The following is a 14,629-nucleotide window of genomic DNA, read 5'->3' on the forward strand; positions in this document are numbered from 1 at the left end:
AAGGAAACCACTTTTAGTTCATTTTCATCAATGATCAGTGTCACCAGAAGAACAGAGGAGTTTACAGCCATATCTTTAAGCTCAGGGTTTGCGTATCTTGATACCTGAATAACAAAATAACGTTAATAAAACAGTTGATGTTAAGTTCATGTTACAAGGGGAGAAAAAGAAATATAAATGCAGGATACTCATTGTCATCTGGAGAAATTCAATATTCTACAATTCTGAAATGCCAACATTATAATGCTGCCACATCTAATGGCAAATGGCAGCATTGTTGCCTTTCGTGTAGTCTCTAAAAATTAAAAGTAAATTGAAAAGTAATTCCCAAGGCCTGACAACAAAACTACATAATCTGTGACTTTACATTTCCCCTAACATCTATGCACTGCCAGTTAATGAAAGAGGAAAAGACATTGCATTGCAGTGGTGTCAGTTTTGTTCCTTTTGTTAAAGATGTTCTGAGAACTGGCACAGGAAAACAAAAGTTTAAGCAGAGTTCATTGTTTCAATAGCTGAATGTCTATTCAGTGCCGGAGGCATGTTAAACTGGTTTTTTACCAGTCATAAAGTTAAGGGCAACAGGCAGATTGAAGTATCACGTTTGCGGCGTGCTATACACTCAGTGCTGTTTTCTAGTAGTTAATATCCTCCTGGCTCTGAGTTCTGGCAGCTTCTTAACTCAGCAACAGCATGGTGTGAATGTAGACAACTCAGCCTCATGCTATGCCTGAGCTGAAATATCTTCACGGGATCTGGAACCTGTGGAAACGCAGTAGTTCATCACAGAGCTTAGCCCCAAAGCTTAGAAGTGGTTCCATGGCATGGTGTATATTTACATTGCACCCCTACATGTTCTGTGGCAGCCAAACTATCCAAATTTTTCCATACCTGGGGGGGGAATCCTGTTCTTCAGCAGGTAAGACGTTAACTCTGATTAAGTTGAGTTTGGCACTGAAGATCTAAGTGCCAAACTCAATTATATTTTGTTACAGACTGATCCAAAAGCTCCCGAGGCTACTGATCTCTTCTTATGTTGCATGACTAGTACCCAGTATCTGTTCAATTCCCATTGAATGGACTGGTGGACAGAAGGTGGATAACACAAAATTACCTCCAACATAAATGGGGTGAAATGAACTGCAGCATACTGATCATGGGTTTGATGGCTCAGGCCCCTACTGCTCCATAACGATGTGGTAAGAGCAAATTACCACACGCACCACAGTGACAAACATGCTCATTAGCAGAGTTGTTGTTTTGCCTGGGAAGACAGCCCCTTCAAAAGCAGGATTTTTCATGCTGGAAAACAGTCAGAGCAGCTTTTTCAGATTCCCAAATTAGTATATGTATTTGTCATATTAGGCTTCTGCATCTGTTTAAATGTTGCGAACATTTATGACTATTAATTATTATTTGCTCTAGAAGAGCTGTAAATCAGTTAGGAACCTGTCATCATATTTATATTGTCTAAAGAAAAATCCAAACCACAACAGAATATGAAAATAAGCTAAAATTTAGCTGCAATCACTATCTATAAATACATAAACAGTGCACACATAACTTTTACATAATATGAGGAAAATTTTTTTTCCTACTGGTTACATTTTGACCTAAAAAATAAAAAAAGAGCTGAAAGACATATTGTGATTCCATTCCATTAACAGTTATGCAAAGCACGGATCAGATGGGCCAGGGTTGGACTCTCAGCTCAAAGGAGCCACCAGCTTTAGGAGTTGCTGAATTCTACATGCTGAGAATTACAGAGAATGACCCCCTAAAATCAGCAATAAAAATAAATTACCCCTAACTAAATTACATACTGACGAATAATAAAGGCTCATTTGACAAATATTTAACATTGGAGCTTTCCTTCCTATACACCTTCTTCCAATATTATTAAGATAATAAATTCAGTGTTTTATAAATGCAAATAGTCTTTTCTCCATACTCAGTTAATTTTACCTCTAAACAATGATGATGTCTCTTCATTGATTCACATTACATAATTTGGATCATTCATATACTCCAGCCAGCAATACTTACAATTTAAATTCTTCCTTCACAGTTTGAGGAGAATAGAGCAAATATAAATTGGCAGCACACGTGTAGCAAGAGGTCCTTTAAAATCTTGTCTGACTTTGCCTCCTCTGTAGATATGATGTATTAAAAAGACGTGCTGCCAAAAGGCTCAGCTGTAGCCAGCTGTTGCCTTCATTACCATTCTAAGATCCTAAAGTTTTGTCTGTGAACACAAGTCCTTCTGGGTTTTAACCTTTGTCACTGAAGAAAGCCCATTATGTAGTCTGTTAGTCAATGGATGCAAAAAAAATTAGCAGTGCCTTAAGTAAGTGGCAGTCTTAGAAAGTTAACACTAAGTAATGTTATTTTAGTGCACTGAAGGAAATTACTTGTATTATGGACACACTTGTAATTGTCTAACACCTAAATGCAAATTCCTCAAATATGGAGAGTGGTGAGGGAAACAAAGTCAGCCCCCAAATAGAAATAAATGTCCCTAGACAATGTAGATGGCTTTTTGAATTTAAATTACTTTTGGAGTAAACTTGCTCCAAAACTAATTTAAAACTCCTTTTCTATAAATTTTTTAATTAAAACTTGCATGCATTAAATTTTAACATTATCAGAGAAGCCTGAAAACACTTCCAAAGCTTCTATGCAGCTGACACACAACAATCAACTGCCTCGAATTTTACACATTTCTTCATGAGAAGTATCTCCCTATAGATTTTACATAATTTTTTCCATTTTCAAGCAAATGGAATAATGTGGGCCATGTAAGTTAAAATAGGGGTTTATTTCTTCTCTCACATATATTACCCTTCAATGATTATTTTGACTTATGTGCAACCAAAACCAATGTATAGAATATGAATGAAGCCCAGTTGAAGTTAATGACTGCCTTCTCTTCCTTGGGGCCAAGGTTCCAGCTCAGTGGTCATCAATCCCCAGGAAATGCCTGGTTCCTGCCGTCATTATTGTGCAATTGAAAGGATAGCAACCAACACAGTAGAAAACATGTAACCTTCTACTGAGAATGTGTAAAATACAGGCTCACACTGAGGAACTCTATTCTTCCACACCCTAAGATCAGGAGTTGAGAACAACCTGGGAGGGGAAATAAATCTGAGGATAAAAAGAGGTTCAATTGCAAACCAGCAGGTCATAAATAAAGTCCCCCCACAAACACCAACTGGTTTTGTTTTTCTCTCTTTCTTTCCTTTTTTTTCCTCTTTTCCTTTTTTTTTTTTCTTTCTTTCTTTTTATCATTATTCACCCTGACGTGAATCCTAATTAAAATTTTACACAGCGTGTGTTTTAATTAGCCGTGGCCGGAGTGGTGAAAGCTATCAATATTTAGCAGGATAATTGTACAAAATTACTTTTCAAAAATGAACAGCAGGCATGAATCCACTCAGCAGCAGGGGGTTATTCAGCCACACACTGTGCAAGATGGGGTGCCTCAGATAATGTGTGAGAGATAATAATGCACACAGGGAGGGACACATGCTGCTATATTTTGTGCTTCATTGGTTTTCTGCAAACAGCATTTGGCTCTTGTTGCACTCAGAAGATCAGGGTTCACACAACCTTTAAGCTGGTTATTTTTTATCTTTATGTTGTTGATTTATTTTAACTTAAATATGAGTTTAATAACAATACTCACAAACAAACCACTGAGACACAGCTCCATGTAAGATCTTGTTTGTATACTCTATACTTTGTAGACGCTAACAATGAACAAGGTCAAGAACAGAGGTCTTCTTCCTTCCTTCCTTTTTTTTTAATCAAAAAGAGAAGGAAAAAAACTTTGCCCACCCTAGCAGAATACAAAACAATTAATTTCTGTTTTGCAAATCCATGGCGTAAATGTACTCACCTGTATTTTAAAATAGATTTGTAACAGTTCACTTCTCACATAATCTTTCACTCCTTTCTTTTGCAAAAGGACCAGGAAAGGGAATTTGCAGCATATTGTGCTTGCTATTTACTTTTTGCACATTAAAAAAACCCCCAAACCAGGAAACACCTGCAGATGTTTCCTATGTGCACCAAGGAAACATTCAGTAATATTACACAGAATGGGGTTCTACCAACAGAATTTACCTCCTAAAATAGCCTCTCAGATGAAAACATTTAGAATCCCCATTGAATTCACAGCTGAGTCAGGAGTGTGTTCATTCTTATTGTTTCTGTCCTAAGGTACCTTACATTTGAAAAGTGCTGTTGAAATGCTTGTAGGGGGCTAGAAATAAGGACATGATTTTTTTGTTTGCTCAGTTTTGTGGGGTTTTTATTATCACCAAAATCGATCAAACAGCAAGTACCACTCATCTGGTTGGGTTTGGAGACTCTTTGCTGTATGGAGCAATAAGCGCCACCCAAGACTAAGTAATTACAAGAGATGGGACATAAGACAATGCTACAAGAAGCTTGTCATTAAAATGGAGTGTAAAGCAGGTGACAATGGGATAGCTGCAAAAAGAAATTAAATACTAGAAATTCTTGGAGACCATACTTTTATTTTATGAGATTCATTTCTCCTACAGATGCTATCTGAGGATATCCACCTGAATGCCATGGTAATATTCCATCAGCTGCTGGATTGCTCAGGAAACAGAAATAGTTTGCCCCAATTGTCTTTTCACCAGAAGTTGGTCATAAAAAATGGTGGAGGCAGACAGAGATAACTATCACTATGCACATTTTTAACCTCCATCTTTTCTACAATTGAGGTGTCTAAGCTGTTCACATTTTCCTAGAAAGTACTCCTCATAACCATGTCTGCCTGTAAAGTACACTTTAAAAATGCATCACTGATTCTAGGATCAATCTCTTAGACAGGTTTTACATGCTGTGAGATGAAAACTAACATCACCCCTACCCACCCCCTCAACTTTCCTTTTGAAAAGAGTAGCTCCTCTTTAGTCCATCTTCAACAACATGTTGCTCAGTTTTTCAAGGGAAAACAGTACAATCCTGTATTTCTTGACATGAAAGTCTGGACCAAAACAAATTCCATCAGTAAGCATTTTCAAATGCTATACTCATACTGAAACATGATGATACAAAGATATCTACATTCGTCAAATCAGACTTTGCCGTGGTCCACTGCCCAAACCCCATCAGTCATAGGCATATAGGTCTATGTGACATTGTTTCACAAGATCTACTACCTTCCCTAAACCAAAGGCATCAGGAGTCACAGCTGCATCTTCTTCAAATGTTCCTACTCCAAATGTTTAGAGTAATTTTGTAAATTACATCAATATTAAAGGAGTGTTTTTTAACACACACATACATACAAATATTGCATATATTCACGCATCCTGAACTAACACTTTCCAATTAAAGTGTAGCTGCTTTATCTGAAAACTGTAAATCCAAATCAGTTTACAGTAAATCTGAAATAATTAAATATTTCTGCCTTAATTTTGCAGCTGATATGCTAAAAAAGGAGTCAAAGTAACTAGTGATCTACTCTGAAAAAACCCATGAAATAGGATCTAAAGTTATTGTCATGAACCATCATCACAAGAAACATCGCCAAACAGTGTAGAATCCTTCTGTGCAAAAAACCCCAACTTTTTGCATAACTGGAATGATAGTTGCAGATCAAAGTAAGAATTAGCCTAAACTTCCAGTCTGAAATATCTAATGGTACCCATCAGTGTCTCCCATCATCTTCCCCATCTCACTCTGTGAGTATTGTTGCCTTTGGACAAATCACTTTTCATTGACTAGCAACAGAAGACCCCTAAGAAACTAGAGCTAACTAGTACTAAGTATGCATGAATCCTTAACACCATTTAAAAATGACCCCGGAAGAATAATAACAGCAACAAAACCAAAAATTTGCAGCATCGAATACTAACATTATTTTAAAATTAGATCCCCATCTTTCAAACTTATTCACTTGATTACTCATAACTAACCAGTCCACATCTCTGGTGGTAATTCTAAATATCTGTGGCAATCACGTCCCTAAGTAAATCTGGACTTATGAAGACTCATGTCTGAGACCAGACACATTGTGTGACTATGAAGAACTGGATAATTTACTTTTAAGGTCCCTGGCCATAGTAATTTCATTATGTGCTCCTTTTATACTGAAACAAATTAAAAAATCTCCATAAGATGTGATCTTTGCTTTTCCCGTTAACATGCCGTATGTTGAATCTTTAGAAAAGTAAAATATGGATGAATAAAGGCAATATTCAGTTCCCATTTCTGATAGACAGAGATTTTATCTTCTCCTGGCAAACTTGCTTGAATCACATAATGTTATCCTAAATTATAATTTCATATACCTTAATATTTTTGGGCCTCACCCTAACATATTCATTTGGGTAGGATCTTTCCTAATCAGCTGTTCATATCAAGTCTAGCACAACAGCACCATAGCATTCTGCAGTACCACATACTATTACTCTACTCTGTGTTAAAAGTTATAATTAGCAATAAGCAATTAGGAATAATTGAGGGAATGTCAGGAAATTATATAAGGTAGGTTTAGGTTGAATATTAGAAAAAGGTTCTTCCCCTAGAGGGTGCTGGGGCACTGCCCAGGCTCCCCAGGGAAGGAGCACAGCCCTGAGGCTGCCAGAGCTCCAGGAGCGTTTGGACACCACTCTCAGGCACAGGGTGGAACTGTTGGGGTGTCTGTGCAGGGCCAGGGCTTGGACTTTGATGATCCTTTTGTGCCTCTTGCAAGTCAGAATAATCTGTGATTCTGTGTTTTTATGCACTGTGACTACGGTATCCTCCAGTCACTTTGATGCCCCGAATGTACCCTTTTAATTTCCTTTCAATTTTCAAAACCATACATATTGCAAGATAACAAACAATTACATTCTTTATGTCAAAAGAGGAAGCAATTGTGAGGGATAAATGACATCGTATTATGTAACTAGTTGTTGCAATCCCATATGCGTTATCTGCTGTAATGATGACTCCCTTCACATGTATCATAGTAAACTAATGAACTCCAACACGCTTTCTCCTCCTTACATGAGACATTGATGATACAAATGAAAGTTTTGGTATATATATTTCTCAAGCAAAGTTTGCTGCCTTTTGTTTGGTCAGTTTTATGTACTTCTGGATCCTATACTTAAACTAGAGATGTTAATAGTATTATTTTCTCTTTGTGGACTTAGATGTCATGTTTTGAATTCAAAATAATGGGTTTTGAATTTGTTATGAAATCCCTATTTTAATAAAAAACCCCAAACTAGACCTACTTACTCTTCATTGTGTCTCAATCAACATTTTGTAACAGGCTACAGATGTTATGCATTAAATATTAAGATGGATAGGTCTTGGAACTGGAATCAGCATAAGTTTCTCAAAGGAAGCATACCCAGTTTCTTCATAGTAATAGTCAAATATCTACATAAAGGGAGAAACAACTCTTTACAAAAATGAAATGACAGAAAGATACATACTCGAAAGAAATTTCACCTATTAAATGGTGCAAAATCACAAATTTTCTGCTGAAAGAATCCTTTTATATACACAGCATATAAATACCTGCTTAGGACTTACACATAGGAAGATGATAAGCCATGACTATACATACACAATTAAAAAAACATAGTTCAAGTCTCTGTGCTTGTATCGGATGTTCAGTTATGAAGGACAACATTCCATATCTCTTATAACCATTTGGAACAGATGGAAGCCAAGGTAGCTGTAAGCCAGCTCTACCTCAGCCAGGGATTCCCACTTGCAGAAGGAATCTCAGCTGTCAACTGTGGAAAACTTTATAGATCCTTTTAGTGGAAAGGAGCCAGCACACAGTCCAGGACATGGACTAATATTTTTTTCCCCACTAAAGTAAATTTTTTGGCAGTAAGGCACTTACTGAAAAAAACTCCAAAACCCCAAAAACCAAAAAAACAAACAAAAAAAAGCCCTCAAAATTGAACCAAAACATGACACAAAGAAACCAACCAACCAAACAAAAAACAACAGAAAAAACCAAACCAAACAAACAAACAAAACCCCCAAACCAAAACCAACCAACCAACCAAACAAAAAACCCACAAAAAACCAAACTGGTAAAAGACTGAGTCCTATATTAAGCAATTTACCTGAAGCTTAATTTTCCACCTCAAATACAATGTCAGCAGAAATGTTATCATTTAGCTCTTCATTCAAAGTTTGCAGTGACCTTGCATAAATCTAGTTAAGAGCAGGAAAAGAATAAGCAAATTAAAGATTCTATTTCTTTTAGCAAACTTTCTCTTTTTTTGTCCCCTTATTCATATTTTTCCTTTATTTTGTCCTCCCATACCATTCTTTTCATGCAGGTTTCTGAATTCTATGCTTTTCACTGTCTCTCAAATTATTAGGTGCATATTAACGTTAGAATGAATGAATGAAATGGAACATGCAACGTCTAAATAAATCCATTGCAAATCATGTCACATATATTTCAGAAGAAGATGTGCCTGAACTCTTTTAAAGTGTCTAGAAGTATTGCCTCCAGCGAACACCTAAAGGAGTCTGATGATTTTTATAGGTAACAAATACAACACATGTGCATTTCTCTGATTATGAGGCTAGTTTATGTGCTTATTGTTTATACAGCAGCACAAATTTCTAAGCAATAAAAGGATCCTGTTGTATATGGGGGAAAAACAAAAACTTGAGGAGATGAGAGAAAGAAATGAAAATTCTACACAAAATGTTATTCTTTTAGCATAGAAGAACATACACAAGTTCTCCAACAGAAGTTCCCAGTTGCATTTAGTACCACTGGGGTGTTTTCTTTAATGATATCTGAGAATGAAAGTAAATAATACATTCTTTATAAGGAATAAACAGTACGTACATCAAACAAATAGAGATTGTCTTGTATTGAGCAAGTTTTGCATGCCATGACAATATTGAGGAAAAGCCCCTAGGAGATTTCTGGCACTTCGTTATACTGAGCCTTCTGTTATTCTCAAAAGACTGTATGCAGATATATGCATAACTCATAGAGTTGCAAATAACAGAGTAACTGGAATACCAGACATAGGAACTCTAGAGTGAAGTGGACTTCACACCAACAGTCAGTACAGCTATCTGTGCTGCTCTTTCCCAGAAAGCAGGAAACATCATCTGCAAAAGCTTTAAATTATGCTTCACATGCATTACTCCATTACCCAACATTAAAAAGGTATACCACGTGCTACACAAAAAGGAAGGTCTGATTTTAGATTAATTCTTCAAATAATAAAAGAAGGTAAAATAAAAATGTATATGCAACCAGTCATAATCTATATTTTCCAGGTTTAGTATTAAGTTATATGACTACACTTGGAAATTTCCTTATTTTAACAGCTGCTGATAAAAACTGAGAGCTGAGTTTTGAGTTTTACAACCAAACAGAACAAAATATAGAATCTGAGATTTATTTCTATGTGCCTACTCACTTATGTCCACACTAATATTAGTGCATCATAATCACAAAGCAAGAAACACAACAGTTGCAAATAAAAAGAATGTAATACAATTTATAAGAAATTCTCCTTCATATTCAGTTCTCTCATGCATTGTGCTAAGATATTAACCTATTTGTTAAATAAACATAAAACCAGTGTAGTCAAGCAATGGGATGAAAGTTCAAATAACAACTACCTCTCAAAAGAAAGAAAATTAATTTAGGAAATACAATGATTTTCACTGATGATAAAAAAAAAAAAAAAGTATAAAGCCTCACAAACAAGTAACAGCCCAGAAAAATCAAACCCAGAAAATAAACCACCCACCACATGGCAGGAAATAATTTGAACTTTTTTTTCTAAATCATTACTGCTTTAGGTAATGTTACTCTGCAATCCCTTTGCATTGCCTTTGCTTGTTATTTTGTATAGTTCAGTAGCCAAAACATCATGATTCATGTATTTTAGGCTCCAACCTGAATGTGTGGGTGTCAAAGCTGTTGGGAGGTCTCTATTCTGAAACATTTTCAGGTTGCAAATAACACATGACAATTTTATATATCCAGCAGTTATTCTTTGTTATGTCATCACAGTATAGAAATAAACATTATTGCAAATACTTATAAATATTTAAGTTTACATTCTGCCTGTAAAGAATCTCATGATTCTTATGGTTGCTGTTCCAAGCATATTAAACTAACTTTTGCTATATAGCTTTTGGGGGATAATTTGTATGATGCCATATACTGAAAAAGGACACTATCTGGTAAAATCTGCTTAATAAAAAGAGACTCCTGCTTTAATGGATTTTTCCAGACAAAATTTCAATCCTTTTGCAAAAAGTAGAACCCATTTTTTCATTCTGGGAAATGTCTTCCTACTTCGGCAGGATTTCGTCTTAGTGATGAATGGGTTAAAAATTAAACAATCGTCTGCGTATTCATTCCACAATGTAGTTTCTCTCATAAGAACCATACAATGGAAATCTCTGTGTGGGATCCTCATTAGTTGCTCCTGCTTCCTAGAAGCTGCACAGTTCGGTCCCTTCCCCCTTTCTGTGCACATTCAGATTTCTCTACTCTGTCAATACAAAACTCAAAGGCCAACCCCAAGGATTCATACAATTAGGAGCTGCAGCATGTGATGTCACAGACAGCATATATTTCTTAAATCAGAATTTCTTTCTGTAACAAACAGTTGAAATTGTTTATTATTTCTATGCTTAGTACCAACATGCCAAGCAGCAAGAAGAGCACAGCATGGGACTGTACACTTGCTTTCTATGTAAAGAAAGGTTATGCGCAAAGAAGGATGTCTTACTGTGATGTCTCATTTGTGACTAATACCTTGTCTCGGTCCCTCTGCGAGCCTCTCAGCAACCCCCAGCGGGTCCCGAGTCGGCAGACACCGGGGGGGGGCAGCCCCGACATGGCCTACAGCGGGGAGACACTGTCTGTGTGTGCCCCGAGGGTGCTGAGGGCACCTGGGCTGGGGGAGACACTCTCTGTGCCCCGAGGGTACTGAGGGCACCTGGGCTGGCAGGGAGACACTCTCTGTGCCCCGAGGGTGCTGAGGGCACCTGGGCTGGGGGGAGACACTCTCTGTGTGTGCCCCGAGGGTGCTGAGGGCACCTGGGCTGGGGGGAGGACACTCTCTGTGTGTGCCCCGAGGGTGCTGAGGGCACCTGGGCTGGGGGAGACACTGTCTGTGTGTGCCCCGAGGGTGCTGAGGGCACCTGGGCTGGGGGAGACACTCTCTGTGCCCCGAGGGTACTGAGGGCACCTGGGCTGGCAGGGAGACACTCTCTGTGCCCCGAGGGTGCTGAGGGCACCTGGGCTGGGGGGAGACACTCTCTGTGTGTGCCCCGAGGGTGCTGAGGGCACCTGGGCTGGGGGGAGGACACTCTCTGTGTGTGCCCCGAGGGGGCTGAGGGCACCTGGGCTGGTCGCCTTTGCAGCAGAAGAGACACCAGAGACAGCGGTAGAAGATAAAGGGCCGACTCTTAGCAGGGGTTAATGCAAGGTTTTATTAGGACCTTCAAAGGAGCTCCTGCACCTCAGGGGGCTCCTGCCCAGAGCCCCGGGAGATGTGCCAGGGTTACATTTTAAGGGAGGTGGAAACCGACAGTAGATAACATCCTACCAACCATTAAGTGACCCTAAGGGATGGATGCTGTGGGATAGACATATAGGACAGCGTATGGGGCAAGGCTTGGGGGCTGACCCCTGGCCTCTGGCTAATCACTCGAGGACTTGGATTGAAACTTCTGGATGGAGGGGATGGGAGGCTGAGTGATTGACAGAGAGCCAGGGTGGGGGTTTGGGGATGATCTCATCCCAGGAGAGGGATAACACAGGTAAAGGGAGGGGGGTACAGTCTGGGATAAACCATTTGGGAAAAATACGGGGATACAAACCAAAACTACTTCAAAGTATTACAAAATATAAAAACACACTACAACAATACCTGTTGTATGCTTCAAAATCTAATTTTTATCTAAAGCTCTTTGACTTCAAGCCTACTACTTGTCCATCCTTCAATAAAAGACATGTTTTACACATCTATATTGTTCAGGAAAACTCTTTACAACACAAAGTACGTATAAGAATATATGCAGTGGCTATAATTGAGAAGAATAAAACTCAAAAGAAATTTTGCTTTTGCATATATATTCTATGTTGTCTAGCATAAGCAAGTACTTTCAATTCAACTGTCTTTGAGACCCTGGAGATTCAAAATCTGTCTTCATATCTACTGACATGTACCTCACTGGTGCAGGTCTGATTTGAGTCCAGATACTAAGTCAATAAATAAAATGGCAATTCTGTTAGAGACTTTTAAGTAGTAAAGGCTAACAGCTAAATCCAGTTGTGACTGTGGTTCAAACTGCTTGTCCCAAAGGGAGAGTTTGATTTTTAAGGCTCAATATGTACAAAACACATGGCATATGCAAGTTAAATACTGCCTAACAATATCTGTGGTATTGAACATTTACTGTAGTAGAGACAGTGGTAATCAGTGAAGCTGGAAAGATTTGCCACATAACCAGAAAAACAAGATGCCAGATCATCTAGGTAATCTGTCACAATGGTTCCTGCTCCCCTTAATATCTACCAATGTATATTTGTGTAGCCTAGCCTACAGTTCTACTTTTTTACTTTATTATATTTTTGATGTAGAAGAAGAAGAATGAAAAAAAATGTTTAAATAGTGCAAATTAACATGTGTGACTGAAAACAGCAGTAAACCAATGAGTGTTTGTTGTTGGTGAAGAGTGAAACTTGGAGCTGACTTAAAGCCTTAAGGAGCACAGGAGTACTGTTCTTCATCTGCAAATTACAGATCCAAATTACTGGTTAACATACTAGTGTACTTGTAGTACCACTGTATAAGTGAAATACATCCTCCAAATACCAATAGAAACATTTCCCACAGATAACTGTGCTAAATTCCTCAGGCATTTAAGAATGAAGAAATTGCACTTTTGTGAATTGACATTGCTTTAGAAATACAGAAATAATGGGAAACATCCATGGACTTGTAATCAGAAATATGCCTTATGCACATTCAACACATATGAACTGTGTCAGATTTGTGCACAATCTGTATTTGCAAGAGTGAGTAACTTCAGAGATCCCTCTTCTCTTAGTCTCATTTTTAACTTCCCTTGTTGAAAATTAAATCATCAATCATGAGATCTGTACCATGTTTTATGGGATTATTTGATCTTTCCCTTTACAAATACAATTAAAGCATGTCACTCATCCCTACACATCACACGTGTATGTACAGGTGTGGTATATCGGTACAATCACAACTTTGTGACTTTGCTGAAATTGCAAAGCTTCATTAGAAATGAGGAGACAGAGAGCCCTGGCAGTTTTCAGATCTTGAGGGGGTCATTTATTATTGTAATACATTTCTTTTCTTTTTCTGTCTGAAGGGTAGAGTCTAAAAACTGCAATAAAGCAATATTGAAGTACTTATTTTACCTTTTTTTTCTTCAGCTAAAATGCTAGCAAGGGAGTGTTTTTTCAGTTTGGCAGGCAGGCAGCCATTTCACAGTAAATAAAGTGAACCCAGTCGTGCAGTGTAAAGCTGTACATCTTTACAAAAACATTCAGTCCCCTACTAGAGTCCAAGGAACCTTTGCTTACAAAGTGTCCCTGCAGAAGCTTCTACGGCAAGTTACTTGGCAGAGAATTCTAAATTATATGAAGTACTTTCTCTCTCTGTCTCTTTCTCCCCACTGAAGAGACTTCATGTATTCTTTCTCAAGATGCTTTTCCTCAACATACTAGAGATAGGAAAAAAAAAGTTCTGCTAGTCTTACCAAAATGTCTCAGGTGCTGTCTTCTACCCAAATCCTGAAAAAATACATTCTATAACAATCTGCCAGATGCAGTACTGTATCAAAACTGACACGTACTACATGCAATTATTCATACAGCCTCACTGGCAGCACTCCATTTTAACTATGTACACTTGAAGTACATGACTGTACTATGCACTTCAAATAAAGAAATTTTGTTTAGTTACCAACAACTGGTGTTGAAAATGGGCTGTGAAAAGGGTAACTTTTGGATACATATTATTGAGATCACTTAGATTACCAGCTGAAAAAGGCAGGATCAGTGTTCTAAGACAGAAGCTGTAGAAGGTACAAAGCCAAGGAGTCCCGTTCTTACCTAAAGTGAAGGCACTTTGTGCAAGTGAATGCATCCAGACGAGTGGATTCATCTTGATGAACTGGACTGAAAAGGCAGATTCCACGTTATAGAGGGATTGTGTCTAAAATTAAATCTGTTTAAGGTTAAATGTAGAAAAGAATACAGCAAGTGATGCTTATAAAGACACAGAAAGTCAGAAAAGGAAAGTAATTTGTGAGCATGAGTGGGTAGCAGAAGGAATTTGATGACTCTGATCCTTCTGTCAGCACAGCAACTGCCTTTATATGTAACACATCAAAGGAGAAATCTAACTTGTGGAAGGCGATAATGAGGCTTATTTTTACTCTGTGTACCATCTCACACCTCAAGAAAGGCAAAGATTTACAGCTACTGCTAAGCAAGTTCTTTGTAGCTATCCAAAGAGCATGCTTTCAGCAGCTATCACTCCAGTACCGTCTCTCTGGACCTGCTCACTCACCCAACTCACAGCAAAGTTCAATCTTT

General features: G+C 38.0%; 1 long non-coding RNA gene across 1 annotated transcript in view; it reads right to left on the reverse strand.

The window, feature by feature from the left end:
- The window catches only part of LOC118694625 (uncharacterized), a 49,480-nt gene that overhangs the window by 30,052 nt on the left and 4,799 nt on the right, over nucleotides 1-14,629 (reverse strand). The gene's annotated exons all lie outside the window — the stretch shown is intronic.

The sequence above is a fragment of the Molothrus ater genome, chromosome 17, assembly GCF_012460135.2.
Source record: "Molothrus ater isolate BHLD 08-10-18 breed brown headed cowbird chromosome 17, BPBGC_Mater_1.1, whole genome shotgun sequence".
Lineage (NCBI taxonomy): Eukaryota > Metazoa > Chordata > Aves > Passeriformes > Icteridae > Molothrus > Molothrus ater.